We start from the raw sequence: 20,740 nt of genomic DNA, 5'->3' as shown, positions 1-20,740 counted from the left end.
TGCCTTGCAGAAGTCACCTGCAAAAATCTCTCTAATCAGCAGTAAAAGCAGGGAAGATGGAGGTAAGGGAGAATGCTGCCCCCAAAAAGTGCAGTTCAGGCAAGAAGTAGAAATATTTCAAACTGGGAAGATGTCACTGCATCCCAAGCTTTATGTTGTTTGTGTGTGCCTGGCATTAGTAATTGGACTGAAAGCCACCTTGATTGCCTATGATTTAGCAGTAAATCAAGGCAGGACACGAAGCTTTCTTCTGAGTCATTGAGGGTTAGCTAGCAGCTTCATTGCCTGCCAGATGCTCCCTTGCCTCGCCACAAAACCAGTTCTTTCCAACACATTATGCTACAGGAAAAAGGTTCCAAGAAAACACCCATGAGCTTGCATAAGACACCAAATTAGAAGAGTTGGTTTTCTCAGGCTCTCAGCTGTGGACCAAACCTTGCTGGACTATTCACTGACTTACAGAGTATCTCATTCCTCATGTCCTCTCAGTCCTTGCTGCTCAATCATGGGCTTCAAATCACACATATTAAAGCTCAGGTGAGTCACCAACATCGACAAAAACAAGATTAAGCCTGTTGTGTCCCATCTGCTTCATGCTCAGAAAACCAGTTGCACAACTCCAGGACAGTGGAAGCCATAGAGTATCATGGAAAGAAGCCAATTTCCTTTTTGCTGTGTTCTCCGTTTGCCATCTTTCTTTCATTGTAAATTAATGTTGACAGTACTTTATGACTTTTTTTCTCGTCTGAGCTATTCTGTTTTTTAGGAAAAGCTCACCCCAACAATCTTTCCCACAAAAGTGTTGACTTGACTTCCTAGGACAATTCATAGACCAGAAAAGTAGCATGGTGCTTCTTTTCTTCTCAGCACTATGCGTGCTATTAAAATAATAATAATACTTAAAACTCTTCTACCAACTATTGTGCAACTGAACCACTGTGCAACAGAATATAATGGCTTTATATATTTGACCTAAGTCGTTCCAGATTAAATGAGTTCTAGATACTTCCATTTCAAACTGGGAAACTGATTTCTGAGTCAAGGTCATACATCCACATAGAGAAACATCTGTGTCCTCTGCCTCATTAAATTAAATAACTTCCAATCCCTAATGATATGACCCCTTCCTCAAGTAAACACATCCATTTGAGCTTTGGACAACCCTTTCCTTGCCCTAAATCTGCTATTTTGTTTGAAATCTTCAAGCAACTGTATCTCCACTTAGATGCTGTCTCCAAGTAAGCAACTCAATACACCTATTTTCTAATGAAGGCGACATTAGAGGAGCACATTTCTAAACTCTGATCATTTTCATGTCAGTAGCCACAGCACAGCTTTTTATACGGTTTTTTATTCTGCTACCAGTAGTTCAAATCACACGGGAGATGGATTTGCTTCCATTTTAACTCCATGAAAGCTTTATTTTTAGTAATAGCATTTATGCTCCTACTTCCAGGGATCCCAGGTTTTGTTGGTAATATCCACTTGAACAACAACTAGGAAAATGAGGACTGAAGAACAACCTAAATTTGTGCCCAACCTTTTCTATATGACATAAGCCTACATGGCACATCTCATCTTTGAGCTGCTGCTGAAGCCCATGCCTTCCATTTCCTGCAAATCAATGGAAGGGATATGAGGATATCAGATATGGTTTCAGGAAACATGAACTTTCCTATAGGTTCCACTGATAATTAGCATTATCTCAGGAGAATTTGCTTGCTTAGAGAGTCATAAACATCCATGAAAGCAAAGTTTCCATATGTATCCTAACTTTGGTAAACCATAAATGTCTGTGGTGCATTTGAATTAATATCTAATTTAATTTTGTGAGGAAAGGATATGTAGAAACTCTGAGCATCTACCAAAGTTTTGAAACAGGAGCACTAAAGGCAGGCTTTTAAATCTTTACTAAGTGGCTGATCATCTCAACTGTCATTTCACTGTTTACTTTTAGGACCCCTGTTTCCAGATGGGGGTCAGGACTCATGAAATGTTTAGGATTTTACATATGATGTGCAGCTGTCATCAGAAGCAGTGTCCTACTCCACTCTTGAGATGCCAGAAATGCAAATAATTCCTTTTGAGCTCAAGGGATTCCCAACGGTGTTAGTAAGATCTGAACCTGCTGATAAGTCAGCACCTTCCAGGGCAGGTAAAGGAAGTGAACCAAAGCTATTCAGTTACTGAAACACTGAGTCCCCCACCTTCCCAAACACTTGCTGTACCTTTCCAACAGGAAAGGGTCATCAGCTCCCATGTTAAAAGCAAACAGAAATTGCTTCATTATGTTAAAAAACCCCACACTTTTAAGACTGTTTATATGTAGGCAACTCACTTCTGTAACTGGTTTCACATACACACAAGCTTGTTTTACTACTTATTTTCCCAGGGAGCAGCAGAAACATTTAAAATCCAGGATGTTTGAAGAATGGTGTCCTCTCAGACAGGAACTATATGAAACCAGTTTTACCATTCTGTCTTTTCAAAGGTGTGGGGTGTTGTCTGATGTTCTTGTGAGGAGAACACAGGGAAGGGGATACATTTATGCATCTGCAGCACGAAATTCCAGAGTTTAGTAGAATATTTCACATGTATTAAACCACCAGAGAAAATTGCTGTTTAAATTCCATTCAAATGAAGAGACTGCATATTAATCACTTTAAATTTCTGCTTGCTAGAAAAGGCCAGAAGCAGGCAAACAGACCACTGACAGCATTGGCTGGCAACCTTTCCTCTTAACCTTACCTGGAATTCAGTGAATAGGTGTATTTTTCATTTTTAGTTGTGTTCTAAATTGGGCTTCTTCTCAACTTAAGCCTCCCCCCAAGCCTCCCACACAGAACCACACTCAAGTACAGATGCAGCCCTTTGACCTCCTCCTCCCCAGACAGAGCAATTTGCCTTATGAGTCAGTTTTAGCTACAGAGAAAACATTTGCAACAAGTGATGTGTGAACTCCTCTATGGTAGGCTTGGGAAGAAAGGCAACCTGCTAGAAAGGGGCTTTCCTGGCCAGATGTTTTTATGGTCCCACTTGCATCACCACATTTATTTTGTTTGCCATAAAATACATAAGATGTTCTTGTAAGTATCCTTTAGAGCTAGGAAGCTATAAAGTTTACATGCCACACTTCTGGCAGCAGAGAGACAAAAGCCAGATTATAGAAAGCAGGAATGATACACATATGGAAACTGAGGTACTTTATGACTTTGGGAAGAATGGAGATGTAGTAAATAAGAAAGAGAAGAAGCAAAATGGGAGACACTAGACCAAGCTTTTAAGTAGAGCAATTATGTGAAAAGCCAGAGCAGAGACAAGCCCTATCACAGCTGTTGCACCTCCCTTCAACATTTCCCCAAGGATAATTGTGCCTCCCTGAATTTCCATAATGGAACAGCAAACACAAAGAATGCAGAGCACTCACATCCTATGACAGTGGAGGCACACATTAAATTGAGAGGTGTGAGGGCTCTGGGAGCGTTATTAACCTTCATAAAACAAGTCTACATAATACCAGGAAAATTAATTAAATTAACTAGTAAAACTAGCATCAAACAGGGCTCAGGTGCAAGGTCTGACACACTGTCTTATCCAGGATCAACTCCTTTAATTATGAAAAAAGGATTCAATTCTGGAAACTCATAGTTTGACAGATTCAAACAATAGTTAGTTCCCCATAGCTCATAATCATGAAAAAATAATCCACTGCTGCTTTGAGCTTTTCAGCTGTACTTACTGTACATATGTGGGAGACAATCCTAGGAAGGGCTGAACATTTAGGTTGCATTGTCTTCAAATGAATCATTAAATTCTGTTACACTGTATATGATATTGAGTGTACTGTCATATAATTAAAAATCTATCATAATTCAGTATACATAAGAGACATGAGTGAACTTATAATTGTGTATTTGGTATTGCAGAGATTGATGGAATGATTATGCTATAAAATTAGCTTTCCATTGAAGGATGTTCTGAAATTTCAGAAGCTGAAATGGCAACTTTTAAAGTGGGCACCTGCTATGGATCATGTTGAAATAGACTTTTTTTGGAACATTTTCTTGTGTTGCTCAAATATTCCCATTTAAAGAAGCTAGAATTTTAAGCTGGTAGAGCAGCACAGATGATTAGTTCCAATCCCCACAGAGACAAAGAGCCCTTCTGACTATACCATGAATGAAAGCATGTTCCCCACTAAAACAGAGGCAACTGTCACCTCAACGTGGCACCGTGTCTTCTCAGAAGTACTCTCTTCTGTTTCTCCAGCAGTCCTTCTTACAGCACTTCCTTGGCACTCCTGTGTAGAGATACAGGAAGGAAGGAAAAAAAATCAATTTGACCTTTAGGGAACAAGGAGGTATCAGCACTATTGCTTTCAGTCCACCTGCCCATGGGGAAAGAAGCGTTCTCAAGTTAAGTGAAAACTATTCATAGAAAATAGAGCTAAAGGAACATCACTCTGGTTGCAATATCAGGCTCTCAAATATTAAAAATCACCAAAATTAAGGTGACTTGTGTGACATGATGTATTTGAGTGCAGTCTTTAATTATATAACAAATGGATTTTCACAAGTTCCATGTTTCACTCACACAGGAGTGGACGAAACTCGCTCAAGACTTGGTTTATTGTTATAATTGTTCAGGCTACAAAGAAGAGGGAAAAAGCAACTGCTTTAGGCACCAAAATGCTCTATATCCCCGTGTCCATGGAGAACTGAGGGCGCACTGGTGGGGAATTGCACAGCCCATGCTCCCCTGCCAGCAGCCAACCACTGCATAGGCTGTGGCTTCATGTGGGTACCACTATGGATTTCCAGGAGGAAAGAAGTTTCTGCTGTTTATAGCTCTGGCAACTCACAGGAACTCAATTCCTCGCTTCTTCTGCATGGCTTGGAGGTTAACTGCTCCTTCTTTTATCTTCTCATCCCTCCACTCTTCCCATGTCCCTATAGTCATCCGTAAATAATCTTCCATCCTGCTCTCTCCCATGTTTGTCCTGATCATCAGACACAGCCACATAAACCAAAAGGGATCGTGTGTATGAAAACATGAAGTTTCCATTGGAAACCTCCAAAGAAGGCAAAAAGCACCATAATGTCTTCAGCTCTGAGAGTTCATACCCCCTCTCAGTTCAATGCAAAATCTTAATTAAAACTTTGGAAATAACAACAAACAGTCAGCTTTAACATGAGTAATATCTTCAGAGGGAGAGGAACTGTCATAACTAATATTTTGCTATCTTTGTGACAGATGAGTACAGTGGTGGACTTTCTTGTTTATAACATGAGATATGAACATACTTAAATAATATTTCAATTGCAACCATCATCCTAAGCTCCAGTTTCTCTGAAGTCCAATTTATTTCCACAGAAATAACTGCTGTTAGTGCAGTAGAGACCTCACTGACTTCAGCTGAATTCAGCCTCAACATGAGACAGAGGAGCAAATCTCTCTTCCCAGAGAAAGTAACAGTATATATAAAAGGGAAAGCAAATGAAAGAAACTGCAAAAGGGAAAGTATGAAAAGCAAAAACCACAATTAGACTGAGATTAGTCATTAGGTGGTCAGAGCTGCCACTTGTCTCTGTTTGAAAAACACTGAATCTTTTGTCTCAGTCTTCAGTGATTATCTGAAACTTGTAACAGTAAAAGCACACACCATGGTCACAGGGAGTGTGGGATATGCTAGCACAGATGGATCCCAAGTCTGATAGCTGGGTAGCTCCTTTAATCACAAGAAAAGGCAAAATAAGTACTTAGAAAAGTGGTTTTGCTCCATTCCCTGTATTCTCCACATATGACTACACCAGGTAGCAGCTGTCACTTATTTTCACTTGTGATCCTACAATAGTTTTTCATCATAAGCTTTTATGTCTCACCAAAGCGGCTCCACACCTTTCATAAAGGGAGGAGATGCAGTGCTGAGCTCTCTGTAAAGAGCTGTTGAATTCCTCTGCTCTTGCCACCTTAGGCTGCAGAAAACATGCCACATCTGCAACAAATGGAGCTTAGGGACAAACTGATTGCAAACACATCGTTCAGATGCATTATTGGGTATTTAAAGTTTAGTCTTTTGCTAATTCAAGAACACAAATAACTAATTGTATTGTGTCTAGCTCAGATTCTGTCTGAGGATGGATCTTGTGGGGAACTGGGAAAGAACACAGCCTTTGCTTTTATTGTGGGGAGCATTCCCTAAGCATAACGCCATTGGAGATGGCTGAAGGGGATTGCATCTGCTTAGGGAGGAAATTACAACTGTAATAATTAGCATCAAATTAGCTGCTGTCTCATCTCGAGCCAGGCAAGCCCATCACATTCCTTTTCCCAGCTGCCCTCTGGTGGAAGAAGGTTCTGCAGAACAGCTCCAGGTAGGAAAACCTCAGTGCCGTGCACAGGCCAGGTGAGGGCCTCAGGTGGCTTCCACATCCCTGCTTCATTTCTCTGGAAAGTGGCTGTGGATGGTTCGCTTGTGACTTCAGCCAGGAGGGACCAAATCAGAATGATCAAACTCTGAGCAGATGCTCCCTTCCCAGGGGCAGGAGAACTTTGTGAGGCCAAGCTAGAGTGGTGCTGCCAGAGGTGCTGGGCTCCTGGAGAAACTGCTGGGGCTGAGACCTGGACCAGTTTTGGTGCCTGTGGCTTTGCAGCAGCAGGAGTGGAGGCTTGGGCCAGAGTTTTATTGAGGGAATGACGTTTGTGTCTGTCAAAATTATCCCACATCCGGTCTTCCTCCTGTTTAGCCAAGTCACAGGCTGTTGGAAGAATATAGTATGTCTAGAAATGTAGATACAACTTTTATCTTAGAAATGGGGGGTTACATTGTACATGTTTATTGGGGGGACATAAGAATTGCCAGAGAAGCAGGAGAGTGGTTAGTTTTGGAGAGGAAGGGCCTGTTTTCCACTGGTATCATCAGTCACTAGCAGTGCCACAGCTCCTATCCTGTGTCCTCACAGTGCCCTGTCCCCCTGCACCACCACAAAGCCCTGAACAGTGCTGGGAACTGGTGTCCTATACCCACTTACACAACTACACTACAAAGACAAACGTAGCACTGCATCTCCTCCCTTTTTGAATGGTATGGAGCCACTTCAGCACTGAGACATAAAAAGCCAACTGTGAAGAAGTATTGAGGATCACCAGTAAAAATGTAACACATCCCCATGTGTTCACACAGTCCTGTACAACCAGACAGCAGGAGCCACATGAAGCCAAGAGGTCAGACAGGGCTTGGGGAATGGGAGAGATATGGGCTGCAGTACCCTTTGTATTCTTGGCCACTCTTCAGTCACTTCCAACCACACACATTAATGTGCATGATTAGTGCTCTTGCAGCGTTTGAATGCAGATAATGAGTTCAAAACCCTGCATTAGAACATCATCTCTTCCATGACTCCCTCAATCACACACACCCCCCCTTGAGTTACCTGACTGCCTTTCCTGCCCAGACAGAGCTAATAACACTCACCCAGAACTGCTTCCCCTTGGCAGGAACCACTTGTGTCACACATGTCCTGGATCAGTAGGGACACTCTCTGCACTTGGCCTAATTAGCTGTAACAGAGGAGGAGACAAAATCCAATCCATGTGTTTGGGTCCTTCTCTTAGTGGAACATGACCAGTTCCACACTGACCTGCTGACCCCCCACCCAACAGCACTGGTCCTGAACAGCCTCTGGATCTTTTTACAATTCCTTGGGTGCTTCCACACTCCCCTCCCCAAACACATGAAGTCTGGCTGGGGCTGTGGGTAGGGCTTTGTTTTCTTGCCCAGATGGTTTACAGGGCTGCCTTTCTTTGCTCCCTTGCATTTGCACGCACCGGGCATCCCTGGGTGTGCGAGTGGCGTGGGAGTTTCAATGAGAGAGATTTACTGTAGAGATAAAAAGAATCCTGTTTGACATCACAGACTTGATGATGATTTTCAGCAGTATTTCTTCATGATTTAAGTTGTACTGGAACACTTTTCACAGAGAATGGATTTCCATTCCATTACTTTTATAAAGGATTTCAATAAATCTCTTGAAATTTAAAACACATATGGAAGTGTTATCAATGAAAAAGTAAATCCTGTACTTGTCTACCATGCCTTCTACCTGACTAGGGGTGGCATGAGGATGTTCAGGTTTTGTCAGGTAGCTTTACAACTACACTATGAAATGATAAAGGCACTTAATGGTTTCTTTATTTCGGTTTTTCATGCTGGCATTATATGGAAGTTTCATGTAAGCTGTGGCTACGCATTGACACAACATTGTTCAAATGTACACATGTAATTCTGTAACATATCAACAAAATTCCCAGATACATGAAGCCTTTAGACCACAAACGTGGCAAGAGCACTGAGAAAGGAAAGCGTATTTTTCACCACGTTTTCAACAGAATCAAGGGCCATGACTCAGTTTCCCTTCAGTCTTTTGGAACACAAAAGACCCTGGTTTGCAAGCTGAGCAATAAAACAGACTCAAGTCCCACACTCAGGGCACCACCACAATGAGCCCTTCATTAGTTGGCACTTCCCATCAGACTGTTAAAGGGGACACAGGTTTACCAAACAGCTAATCCTTGATAATGAAAGGTTTCCAACAAAGCTGCCTTTCCAGGGAGTCTGGGCACTTTCACATTAGCAAGAAGTGAATAGACAAAATGGTTCAGGAAATGTGCCAAACAGTAGCTCATGCATTGAAACACAAAGACCTGCAGTCTTCAGGGAGCTAAAGAAAGAATACAGTAGTGTTTTGAGTTGTTTCTTGTCACCATAATTATTTTCTTCTTCACTTTATTTCATATTATTTAATGAATAGTCTTCAAACTATAGAATATATATACAGCTGTCCCTTAAATTTCATTTGCAAATACAAATCAGTCTCTGCAGTGGCATATCCCACTCTCCATGTGAGCCAGGTTTCCTCTCTTTGCTGTGGGCCTCTTCTGGACATGTGCCACTTTTCTTACCATCAGTCCTATGCAACTGTAACACCATCGACAGCCCCCCCCTTCATTTCCTCAGGGTTTTGTTTTAGTTTGGTATTTAACAAGCCAACAATTGGATCTTTTCCTTCAGGGGTCTATTTTAAGAAGGCTTTGTTTAATCAAATGCAATTAGGCATTTAAGATCCAAGATAAGTATTTTTCCTTCAGAATAGTAAAGGCAATGCATATTATTTGGATTTAGATAAAGAATGTGAGGATTAACACAAAAACATTAAACATAAGGTTATGGAAATAGCTTTTCTTTTTGACAGAAGGACACAGCAAAACAAATTCAGGGTGGCGGAAGAACCAGTTCACAAGGACAGAGAAGCTGTAGGGTAGACAGGTTTGGGTATGGAAGTACAAGGTGTATATAACCCTGAGCACAGTGGAGCCCTGGAAGGGACTGTGTCACCTTTGTTCACCTTCCCTGCAAGTGGTGAGGGGAGCAGGAGGACAGCACAGCTGGTGTGTGCTGTACCTTCCCATAAAAGAGCAACACACTTCAGCGTGCAGAAAGCAGTTCTGACTGCTCTTGACTTACCCATCTATCCTTTTATTTTTTCTCTCCAAGGGAATATGAAGTATTGTGAATTCACTGGGAGCACCTGTGCCTCAGTTTTGTGTACATGATGGGGCAGAGAAAGGGAGCTTGTTGGGAAAAAGATAAGTGGTGTAACAGCACTGAAAACCCTCAAGACAGAGCTAGGCTGACACCTGACGGTTCAAGTTCAAGTCTGAGGATGGGTACACTACTGCTCAGGCTAGTTTGCTCATAGGCTACTCTCCTTCCTATGGCAGTCACTTTGAAGAAGGAGCTTTTATGTTGACACTCTAATGCTGCTTCTAATCACTTTACATTCCAGCAGAATTAGCCAGATCACAAGTTCAGCCCCGAAGGTCCCCGGCCGTGCTGCCGAAGGGCTTCCCTCTGCCTGGGTGCCGACGGCCAGCAGAGGGCAAGCTGCCCCTGCTCCAGTTCCTTCAAAAACAGCTGAAGAAATACGTTTTTGGACTGAGCTGGGGCTGGGGGGAAGGCAGTAACCCGCCAGAGATGGAAAAGAAAGATGAACCACACATCAAGTGCCCCTTAAAATCAGGCTCCTGGAATAACCCTCTTTCAACCCACATAGTCCATTAGCTTTCTAAGACAACATTCTTGTGAAATAAAGGTTGCAAACCTCATTTTTTATTTCCTAAACTAAGTCACTAAGTCTTGCAGTGAATGGGTACCAATGAGATCTACTTGAAGCTGTTAGTACTGAAAGTCTGCAATCTCTGCAGGATGCACAAGAGGGTTTTGTGCTGAGTGACCAACCATAACATGGTGCTGGTGAGGATGTGAGGCTTTGCCAGGAAGCACAGCTACTTTGCCAAGAAAGCTCCAGCTTGTGGGGCAGGTCACTTAGGTGACAGTCTGCTTTTGCAGCAGTTCGTTGCCCTCTGGGCTGAACAGGACCCATCACCTTGCTGGACATTTCCTACTGTCCTGGCACAGCCTGAGCTTGCTGCTCACTCCCCACAGTGAGAGGGGACTGCCCTGTCTGGGCAACAGAGAACAGCCAGGACAGTGCACTCAATGGCATCCAACCTGCTGCTTTGGAGATGCTCACCCTGAGCATTCCAACTGTTTCCTACTATGTCCATCAGTGAGAGGGTCAACCTTACCAGCAACCACAGAAGCGTGTCTGCTTCCTCTCCAGGCTATCCATCTTTTTCCCAGAGCCTTATCAACTCCTCAGGAGAGCCTCACAGCCCTTTCTTTGTGAGCTCTTTCTGTAAAGTGCTTGGGACTCATGTTGGAAACACTTTTCAACTCCACATCCCCATATCCCTTCGTTCCCATCCATGAGGGCACAGTAGCATTTGCAAACAAAGAGCTGGAATGTCTCCATGACAGAGATGTACAAAATTGCATTAGTGCTTTGACAGAGGATAAATTGGGTAGCTCAGCCTGGTTGAGAACAACCCACATTCCAACAAAGATGAGTATACCCTTGCCTTAAAAGTACAAGGCAAATAAATGAAACTTGGGTCTCAATTCTTGTCTACTTATGGAGGGACCATATACATCACTCTGAAGATGTAAGGACTATGTCTGAGCAAAGAATGTAAAATAAGGCTTACCATCAGAGCAGTGTGATTTCTACAGTCCTTAAAGTTATCTGAAGTTGAACATTTGCCATATTGGAGTCCTCTCTTCTTTGTTTATTTGTTACAGTAAACTAATTGAACCAAAGAAGTTATATCATTTTCTCTCTTGGACTAAATGAATAGATAATCTTCATTTGCATTTGGCAGGCTAACACAGACCATTCACCAGTTTTGACAGATATTGCATATAATGGTCTCGTTTTTGTTCAGCTCCACTGTCTAAATATTGAAAGAGTCTTTACACATTACACTCTGTTACTGAAAGACAAAAGCTAAACTGTAACTGAGGTTTCACGTCTATGCAGCATCTCTGTGTTCTGCTAAACAATAGTTCATTCCACAAGAGGCAGAACTGATGAAGCCTGGCTTCCTATGGACTTTTGCCCCCTAATATACCCTTTCTCACTGGATTCACTGTTCCCACCCATAAATGCTGACTGGCCAGTTGGGGCTTGTTCCCTCAGTAAGAGCACCTTGTTTACTTAACTGTCAGTTCTTATGAAACTTGAAGGAAGCTTTGATACTTCTACCTCTCTTTTATATTTGGTTAAAACTCTCAGCAGTTTCAAAAGGTACATGCAGGGGGACAGACAGACATAGACCTCTCATTTCTGTAGGAATTAAACTAAAAACTTACTAAAAAGTGATTCTTCAAGTTCTTCAGGACTGCAAAAGATCGTCCTTCACCATTTCAGAAGTCAGAGTGTTAACTCTGATACTGGGTACAGCTGCATTCCCCCATTGCCCACTTTGGGATAGTGAGGACTCCCAGTAACTCATTCCTTTCACAGCTATGATGGCAGCAGAAGTTAAGTTTCCATGGACTGGTAGGCTTGTAAGGACAGAAACACACACCCTCCAGGACACAGGTTTTGATAAAAAGTATTCCAATGCCACACAGTAAACAAAAAAAACTACGAAACTCTGCACACTCAAACACTTTCAACGAGTGTCGAGCAATGACTGGGAAGTTTGACAGCAGAAAGTGGTGTACAACCACCTGTGTGTGCTGTGCTTAGTATGGGAGTTAGAAAGGCTGGGCAGTGGCCATTTTAAGTACATAAAACCTTAAGCTAAGAATGGGAATGGGAAATCACAGGATTCTTAGGGATTCTCTTTGTCAAATGACTGAAGGAGTTAATTTTATACACCTTCATGTGTTTTCTACAGTGTCTATTGCACTACCACATTCTGAATTTCTTTGTTACACAGATGTGCTGCAGACACTGGCGTGGAATGAATAAACATCCAGAAGGTATAAAAAGTATGAGCATGGTCACCAAATACAGTCTTATTGCAGCAGAACCTTCCAGGTCAGTGTTGCAATGTGGTGACATCAATTGTAACAAAATGGCTCAACAATGACATAGATCGAGGACTTCTGAATTACTTTCTATCCTTCAAAATGTTTTCATCTGGATAGTGATATTAAGCCAGGGTTCCTGATATATCTCATGCTGTACACTACACCAGAAGGGTTTAATGGACTGTAAATCTATGTCTGGAAAGCAGATTCCCCATTCTCTCTGCAACATAAGATAGTAGCTGCAGCACTCTTGCTACAAACAAGTAAATATCATATGAAATGTCTGCCTTAGCAATTCATCCTCCAAGGCCCAGGTTTTCCTTATTATAATTTGAAGTACCTCATATATTTTTACATGCTGGGTACAGTATAAAGTCTCAGAAAAAAGTTTCTCTGGGAAAACATGGTGAAAATAATAGTTTCATAGTTCCATATATTTGACTTTAAAAACAATATATCCTGCAGAATAAGCATCTTAATTATGATCCTGAATCTGCACTAAGAGACCCCAGGTGGGAATTAGGAGTGGGTATGAAATTTCACCTAACCAAGAAATTTCCTGAATTTCATTCCTCACTGTCTCCACTTCCCTGAATGCAAACCCTAGGCCAATTTTAGTCGTATTTTAAAGGGAAACTGAAGCTAATAATCTTGAGTCACTGAGGCAACCAGTAGAAATCATAGGATACACACACAGTGCAGTCATACTGCCCAGCATCCTGATTTGCAATGGACTCTGCTATCTAAATCCAAAGCCAGTAGACAAATTCTGATTTGAAATCATATTGGATTGGGTAAAACACCTGATGGGACCACAAATTCCCCAGGGATCTTTCACTTTGTCACCCGAAAGAAGACAGGAACTGAGTTCAAGCAACAAGAAATAAGAGTTTTGGCTTCCAGGTTAGCACAGCATTGAGGGGCTGAGGGATCTCTAAGCCATGCGTTTTAAGCTCACTGAGGGACACTGAGATGGAAAGATGAACAAGCTGCACTCTGTACTCAGTCTTTAGAGAGTGAGAAAACCACCACCAGAAGCAGGCACTCCCATGAAGGAAGTATCTTTCCAAGCATCCCAGTGCTCTTTACATAGTGCCTGGCACAGCCACAGACAGAGGGGTCAACACTGATGTAAGATGGGGAGACTGAAATCGTGGCACTTCACTCCCACGCTGAACCCAGAGGAGCTCCTGGGCCAGGGTCACCCACAACTGGAGCTCCTGTTTGCATACCCTGCAATGAGGGGGAACAGGTCACAAATGCCTGAAGGAAGCCAGGGCAGCAACGTGTGAAGAAAGTAAGCTCTATGCTCCCCTGACTGGCCATGGGCCCAGGGGTTTACAAGCCACTTTCTATAGAAAGTGAGTCTGTGCACCAGGCAGGCAAAGAGGACACTGCATAGAAACAGTGACAACAAAACAAGAGGCTGCAGTGATGCAAGCTCAGATGTCATGCTGTAAACAGGGGCTTACTGTTGAACACATCTGCCTTTATCTACTACTATGAATGGATGCCAAGGAAAAGCCTGGGTCTGAGTCAATCCAAACTGAAAATACCTATAGGAAATAATATTCTGGACTGCTTTCAATCTTTGGGATTCATTCATTCCTAAAATAAAGGATAGACAATATATGAGTGTTAGGTTATCTGCATTCAGCTCTTTGCTCTGCCTCAGACTTTCTGAATGACCTTGAGCAAATAACTCACTGCATCTACCCCTCACCCTCCTTTGGCTACATCACAAAAAGATACTGGAACACTGAATGCATGGAGAAGGCACTCAGACACCATGGTGATAAGTTCCATGCAAAAAAAGTTCTATGCAAAAAAGTACAGGCATATTTAAAGGAAAAGATAATGCTGTCCTGACTCACTATAAACTGCATGCTCTCCTGAAAGGTCACCTCCTCCAAGCTGTTTTCTTTTTTTCTCTTTACCAAAAAAAATTGCAAAGTAACAAATATTTCTTTTCATCATTCCCTTTTCCTTCTTTGCAAAGGACATAGTCATCTTCTAAGTACTGCTTTACACTGAAAGTTGAAACAAGTAATCAGAAAGCTAATGGTGAATTTATTATATACCGATGTGTTACAACGCCATGTTGAAATTCAGTTTGACCAATGACACAAACTCATTCTCCTGACTGCAGATCAAGTATCTGAGCAGAATAACCTTTGCAGGCAACAATTCCACCTGTCGTATACCAAGAAACACATACCACCAGTGTAGTCTTTCTACAAGAGCCTTTGAAGTACCAGAATGGAAGCAAGTTCTAACTGCAGGCAAATGAATACAGATTCTATCTTTGCTTTCAGAGCTTGCACTGACAGGAAGTAGAGAATAACCAACATTGCACTTCCTCAGCTCAGAAGAAAATACTTGGCACAACTCCAAGATGGAAGGCAAGAGAGATCTGTAGCACCTTTGTAACCACAATTCAGGCTACAAACACACAAGGCAGATTACTCAGTGGGCCTTTTTACAGTGTCTGATAATGCAGGGCAAGAGCTCACCTCTATCCAGTAGAGATATATTTCATTTATAAAGGGAAATGCTGACATTTGCACAAACAGTTCCCACAATCTGTTGCCTTTGAGCAAGGATTACTGAAAATACTTTCTGACCAGTCCCTTTAAAGGTAAGTACACAACAGTGTAAGAGTATGTACAGTGTAACAGGATGTAACATATGTACACAATATACCTCCTGCAAAAGTCTGCATGGCCTTCCATTCAGTTCTGGATGCTGGAGTTTTATTACTTCCAGATTGTAATATATTAAGGTTTTCTATGGAGTCCTGTAATAAAAGAAGGTCCATATGGGTTCAGTGGCTGTAGGTATCTCCAATATGAAAAGACTCACTGATTCAACCCCACACCACAACAGCCTGAGAAGTCTGCAGCCACTGAGCTACAGCTGCTCTGAGAATCTGCTTAGCCCAAAATATCAGCCGTAACTTTATATCTGTGTTCCTTAAGGGAGGGATTTTAAAAAAATTCAGGAATAACATTGTCACAAAAGTTTTCTTGATCTTTCAAAATTTTATTCTACACTCATGACTTCCAAAGGATACCTCATTTACTACACTGCAAATATGAACTGTGCTCTGCCCCTGCCACTTGTGCAGGTCAGTCCTACAGTTAGTTCATCTGCATGACCACACTGACACGGGATTTTACAAAAAGTCTTTGCACAGTTCACCTCAGTGTTCTCCTTCCATGTTTGCTGCCAAGACAGAAACACATACTTTTTCTCCACAAAAGACATGCTTGAAACAAATGCAGGATTCTCAAGTGCAACATAATAATAATAATAATACACACTTGGACACCATTATGAGATCTTTCTTTTCTATCATGTTAACTGTCCCTGTGTACTAGTAGGCATAATCAGCCTAATGAAAAATCCAGAAGGAAAAATGTGTGTGCACTCTGTTATTAAATTTTATTGGCTTCAGGTGCATTTCACATCTCTTTGAAGTGTTTCACAAAGATGTCACTGCTCTTTAACCCACTGGCTGTCACTGCAGCCCCAAGAGGACTCTGCTTCTCTCAGAACTCACTACATCCCAAAGCACAAGTGGAAAGGAGATACAGAGGACAGATACTTGTGCTACATCAGAAAAATTTGCTGGTGATTGGAGTGAGCAGTGTGGTCCCAATTCACTGACTTAGGTCCATCAGCAGTTATAGCTAAAAACACATTAAATTCACTATTTCCCTCTAGGACTGCAGTGATTGCTACAGGGTAATGTAAATATAAATGGGACAGGAAGGTTCTGCCTAATAGAAGAATAGGAACAGCAGCTCTCTGTTAAGATTTCCTTTGTAATACACCAATAATATCCTCCGACCGAGGCATAAGATTAGTCCTCACTTCATCCTTTAAGTACATCTCATGTGTGTTAAAGACAGCTGGAAGACAAACTGAGTGTAAATGACATTGGGCCCAAGCTTATTACAAAATTGGATCTGGGAGATCCTCTCCCTTCAGTAGCAACACAGCTTCTTTTCAGACAGTAGCAAAACCACTAATGCCAGTGGGCTGACAACTGACACCAAAAGGAAGTACTTCCTGACAAAGAGGATGGCATGTGGAGTCACTCTTCTGCTATGCCAGGGACAGCTCCTCTCTGTCAGCTAAGGAACTGTCTCCATTGTCCATTTTAACTCCCGACTTACACTTCAAACAAACTTTCTCTGGCAGTCAGACAGATCCATTGTGTCACATGCCTTGATCAGGAAGACAGGGAGATGACAGGAAACCCCCTTGGCTAAACAAAGCCCAGTTAATGCCAGCTTGCCATTTTTGACATCCCTGTCATTGTCTCTCTGGTATGTGTTAGTAACTGGACAGGATCAAATTGCTGGCAATGGTCACAGACCTGGCTGCTGGAATAGCCCTTGGAGACATGGGTTCAGTCATCAGTACCTGACAAATCATGGACCTGTGTGAGATGCACCAATGCAAGGTGCCAACCAGGTATGGTCTGGGTATTGTTCCAGCAACAGTGAATACTGCCTTGCACTACAGGAGCATTAGTGCATTCCCTGCCTTTCCATTCTCTGGTAACACAGTACTTTGTATAAAATCAGAAGCAGACAGCAGGTCTGCTCTCCATGCACCGACAGCTCCTCCCTCAGTGCTAAGGGCAGGAGAAGGATGCTCACCTTCACTGAGTTAGTAACTTCTGCTGTGCTTTTACTTGCATTGTCGACTCTACTCCCATTCAGACAGAAGCCTGTAGCTTGGATTCAGTGGTGCCTTAAATCCAAGCTGAGAAGACACAAGCTTGAGAGCCATTGACTTTCAATCTGCTTATTGCAAACAGAAAGCTGGACACTGAATCACTATCCATCAAGTGCAAGCTCAATTCTTCTGCTAATGTAGATGGTCACAACACAGTGCAGTTTCTGCTCTTTGGGGAGGGTGCTGACCTGAACTGGGTAGTGTCATGGAGATAGGAATACAATTATTCTGTGCCAAATGCCTTTCTTTTACCCATCTGTCTCTAAGCTCCACCTGCATGCTCCCCTCCTCTGAGACCTCTGACCTTGCCTTTTCGACCCGTAATCTCTGCTGTGACTGTTAATGTCATATTTACAACCAAACTAACCAAACAATTGGTTCAGTAACTCTTCTGTATGAGTCTATTACTCCTAATAAATTCAACTGTTTAGACTTGCATATTTATCTCACAGTTCTCTACTGCTGTATTGATGACTGAATACACCCTTAAGTGGACAACTCACATTTAAAAGGAGAGACTCTGTTGTGATTTTTGCCAAACTCTCTTCAGGGTAGTGGGCAGGCATTGTGCCACACAAACCTCTCTGGCCTCCTCTCTTGTGTTAGAGGAGTTGGGTATGCTCTGAGCAAAGCTCACCAGCAAACACGGGTTTGTGCCATGTTTTCACTTCTCCATGAGCCTCCCTGTTCATTTGCTTGTGAATAGCATGGAATATGAAATCATGGCTCTCTCCTTCTGTGCAAGAGGTCAGAAAGGTCAGCTACAATTGTGCAAAGGATGTGGGTTTTTTCCTTTGGTCACAGGAGACCAAGGCTCAGTGTAAGTAACGCAACCTGCCTGAGTCAAATACAACAAACACTTCAAGTGCAACCATTAAAAATATCCCAGAAATTAAAAGTGCAAACCTGCTATAAACAAAAATCTGGCAGTGAGGAAATCGCTTTCTTTCCAAAGAGTGTTTTGACAAACTATTCAGAGGCTGAAAGTGAACCTCATTTCCACCCCAGAACTCTGTCCTCTTGAGAGCCTGGGATGGGGGTAGAGGGGCAAAGGGAAGACTGAAAAGTGACACACAGTGGGAGTAACCTTCCAGAGATAATCAATGGCTTCATAATGAGCAGCCGACTCTACTGAATATTGATTAGCCAGTGCTGGCAAGCTCTGCTCCGGGGAGGTCAGCGCTCCTGCCAGCTGCCTTGTGTGAGCACAAAGGAGGCCTCAGCAAAAGGCAAATTGTAAACGGCAGGTTTTATATGAGAGGCACCATTCAGGCCCTCAGTAGAGGAAAAAAAACCCAAAGTATGGTCACTGCACAAGCAGGCACAAAGCAGCAGCAGTCCTGCTAACTTTCGTTATTACACTGTGCTATGAAGTGCAATGCTGGGTTTACCCTAATAAACTTGTTATAAAGATTATTAGTTGCAAATGTGCAGATACCAGGAGTTGCCACAGGTTCTCCTTCCCTAAAAGTTTCACAGACATGTGAAATGAGGTACTTTCACAGACAGCTGCCCTCAGAAGCTTTGCCCAGTGCCACACCTCAGTCCATGGCAGGTATAAGTACATATTTCAAGCTGGTACCATATGCTGGCCTAGGCCAGCTGTAAGCATAAGTCATGCACCTGAAGCAGCACAGCTGTGTGTCAGCACTCCATCCCTCCCACAGCACCATCTGATCTTACTGTCCCATTCAGTAACTGTGATTTTAGCTTTTTAGTATTTTTAAAATATAAATAGTTAGATATTAATTTTATTATTACAGCCATTGGTAGATACACACAAAACTTATACTGCTGAGGAAATTAGACATTAGTGACTAAAAGGATATCCTACCTTTTTTGAAGCAGAGAGTCTTTTCTCATAGGCTTTCTGTGGAAAGAGAAATTGTGACAGTCAGGGAAAAGAGATCTTGAAACTGTGTTCTTTAAAAGAAAAAAAAAAGGAAGAAGAAGAAAAGAAAAAAGTTCCAGTTCCTGGTTTCTGCCTGGTGTAACTCATCTGACTCCAGTGGGGCTGTCCCAGAGTAGATTCGTCCCTCTGTCTTTGCCAAAAAGAGAACAACAGGAGCCAGCCGAAGGCATCTGCTTTTGCATTTCCTCAGTGAATCCGTTCATTATACTCTCATGATAGAGAACTTGTAAACAAAGGCACTTCATGATGCTGCATTGTGCTATCCATAATTACATTGCATGTGCTTCATCAGCATACATGCTTCAGGGCACACTGCAAAAGCTTTTTATGTATTCAGGACTCTTTCTGAGAGGGTGGGTTAAATGAAGAGAGGGAAAAGCTAGCAGTTAAAACAGCAAAAGAAACCCCAACAGTTACTTAGAGAGGAGCTCAGTGTAAGAGTAGGAGAGGAAGCTTTATGAACACACACTGCAAAAAAAAAAAAAGACGGTAGCAAAATCCCTGCCTATCAGTATCCCAGTTAGTTTGTGTGCTTTAAGACTTCCACTTGTTATTTCTCTTAAAGACCACAAGCCCTTTAAAACAGTAATCATGTTTATGCAGTGTTACCACATGAAAACCTCAGCCTGGATAGGGATTCAGAAGAACTTTTTTTAAAAAAACAGTTCAGTTTGGAAGCTCTCTGATGTTACCTTTATATAAATGACCAGCCATGCCTTGACTTCAAAGTGATATGTCAGGTATAACTCCCTAACTTTTGAGCATTAGAAAATTCTGGTGTCAGATCATAAGCAAGTCCTAAATTCTTTACTGCTTAGCAGATGAGCTTAAAGTGCTTGGCACTATATGGTGCAAGTCATTCTCTGAGAAGAAATTGTGTTTATCTTGCAAGCATGTACTAACACTGTCTGGGATGTAATTAAGTCCAGCAGAATATAACATATCTCCTGAGAACTTTGCTTTTAGAGGTCCAGAATCTGCCACCAGAATGTGTGTAATCCACACCCTGTCGAAAAGTATTTGTGTCTGAAAAGAAGAACTTGAAAAAAAAATCCTTAAGATAACCAACACCCAGGTGTGCAGGGGAGGCAGGATTGGAGGGCTGGAAGCTGAAACTGGTCTGGAAAGTGGAGCACAGACAGAGGTAGCAAGAAAGGGTGAACAGAGGGGTTGTGGAGAGACAGGGTTTTGTGGTGAATTCTCCCTTGTACTACTTGTATGCACATATAACGTATTTTGCTGCAAAATCACAATATTAGGTTTGTTTGGTTTTTAATAGAAGTAATTCTCAAAAGTGATAGGAGGTAATAGAATGCAACCTATATCAAAATACACTAAAAATGGCACATAACAATGTCAAATTGTTTTAAATGCTAGACTTCACTGTGGACTAAGGAACAAAACACTTTCAAAGTGCATACATCAAGGCAGCATTTGCATAGTTTAACAGCAAACTGAAAGTCTTCCAAACTGTGATATTCCACTTTCTAAAAAATTTACTACATATCCAAAGTTTTCCTCTGTTATTGTCTAGCACAAAACCGTCAGTCTTGTGTCACTTGAAAAGTGTTCTCAGATGAGTAATTACAGTTAAACAGTAGCACCTTCCTCCAGAAAGGGCTAGACATACACATTTCCTT

General features: G+C 42.1%; 1 protein-coding gene across 1 annotated transcript in view; it reads right to left on the bottom strand.

Annotated features, from left to right (window-relative positions):
* LOC108641397 overlaps window positions 1-20,740 on the bottom strand; it is a 98,091-nt gene that overhangs the window by 63,313 nt on the left and 14,038 nt on the right. Inside the window, exons 2-3 of the mRNA XM_018083064.1 lie at window positions 19,023-19,058; window positions 4,220-4,300 (exon numbers count right to left, since the gene is read on the bottom strand). The gene's annotated coding sequence lies outside the window, so the exon portion shown is untranslated. The remainder of the gene's footprint in view (window positions 1-4,219; window positions 4,301-19,022; window positions 19,059-20,740) is intronic.

This window comes from Manacus vitellinus, unplaced genomic scaffold (genome assembly GCF_001715985.3).
Source record: "Manacus vitellinus isolate BGI_N305 unplaced genomic scaffold, ASM171598v3 scaffold_60_pilon, whole genome shotgun sequence".
In the NCBI taxonomy this organism is placed as follows: Eukaryota; Metazoa; Chordata; class Aves; order Passeriformes; family Pipridae; genus Manacus; species Manacus vitellinus.
This window is presented reverse-complemented; position numbering and strand designations above follow the sequence as displayed.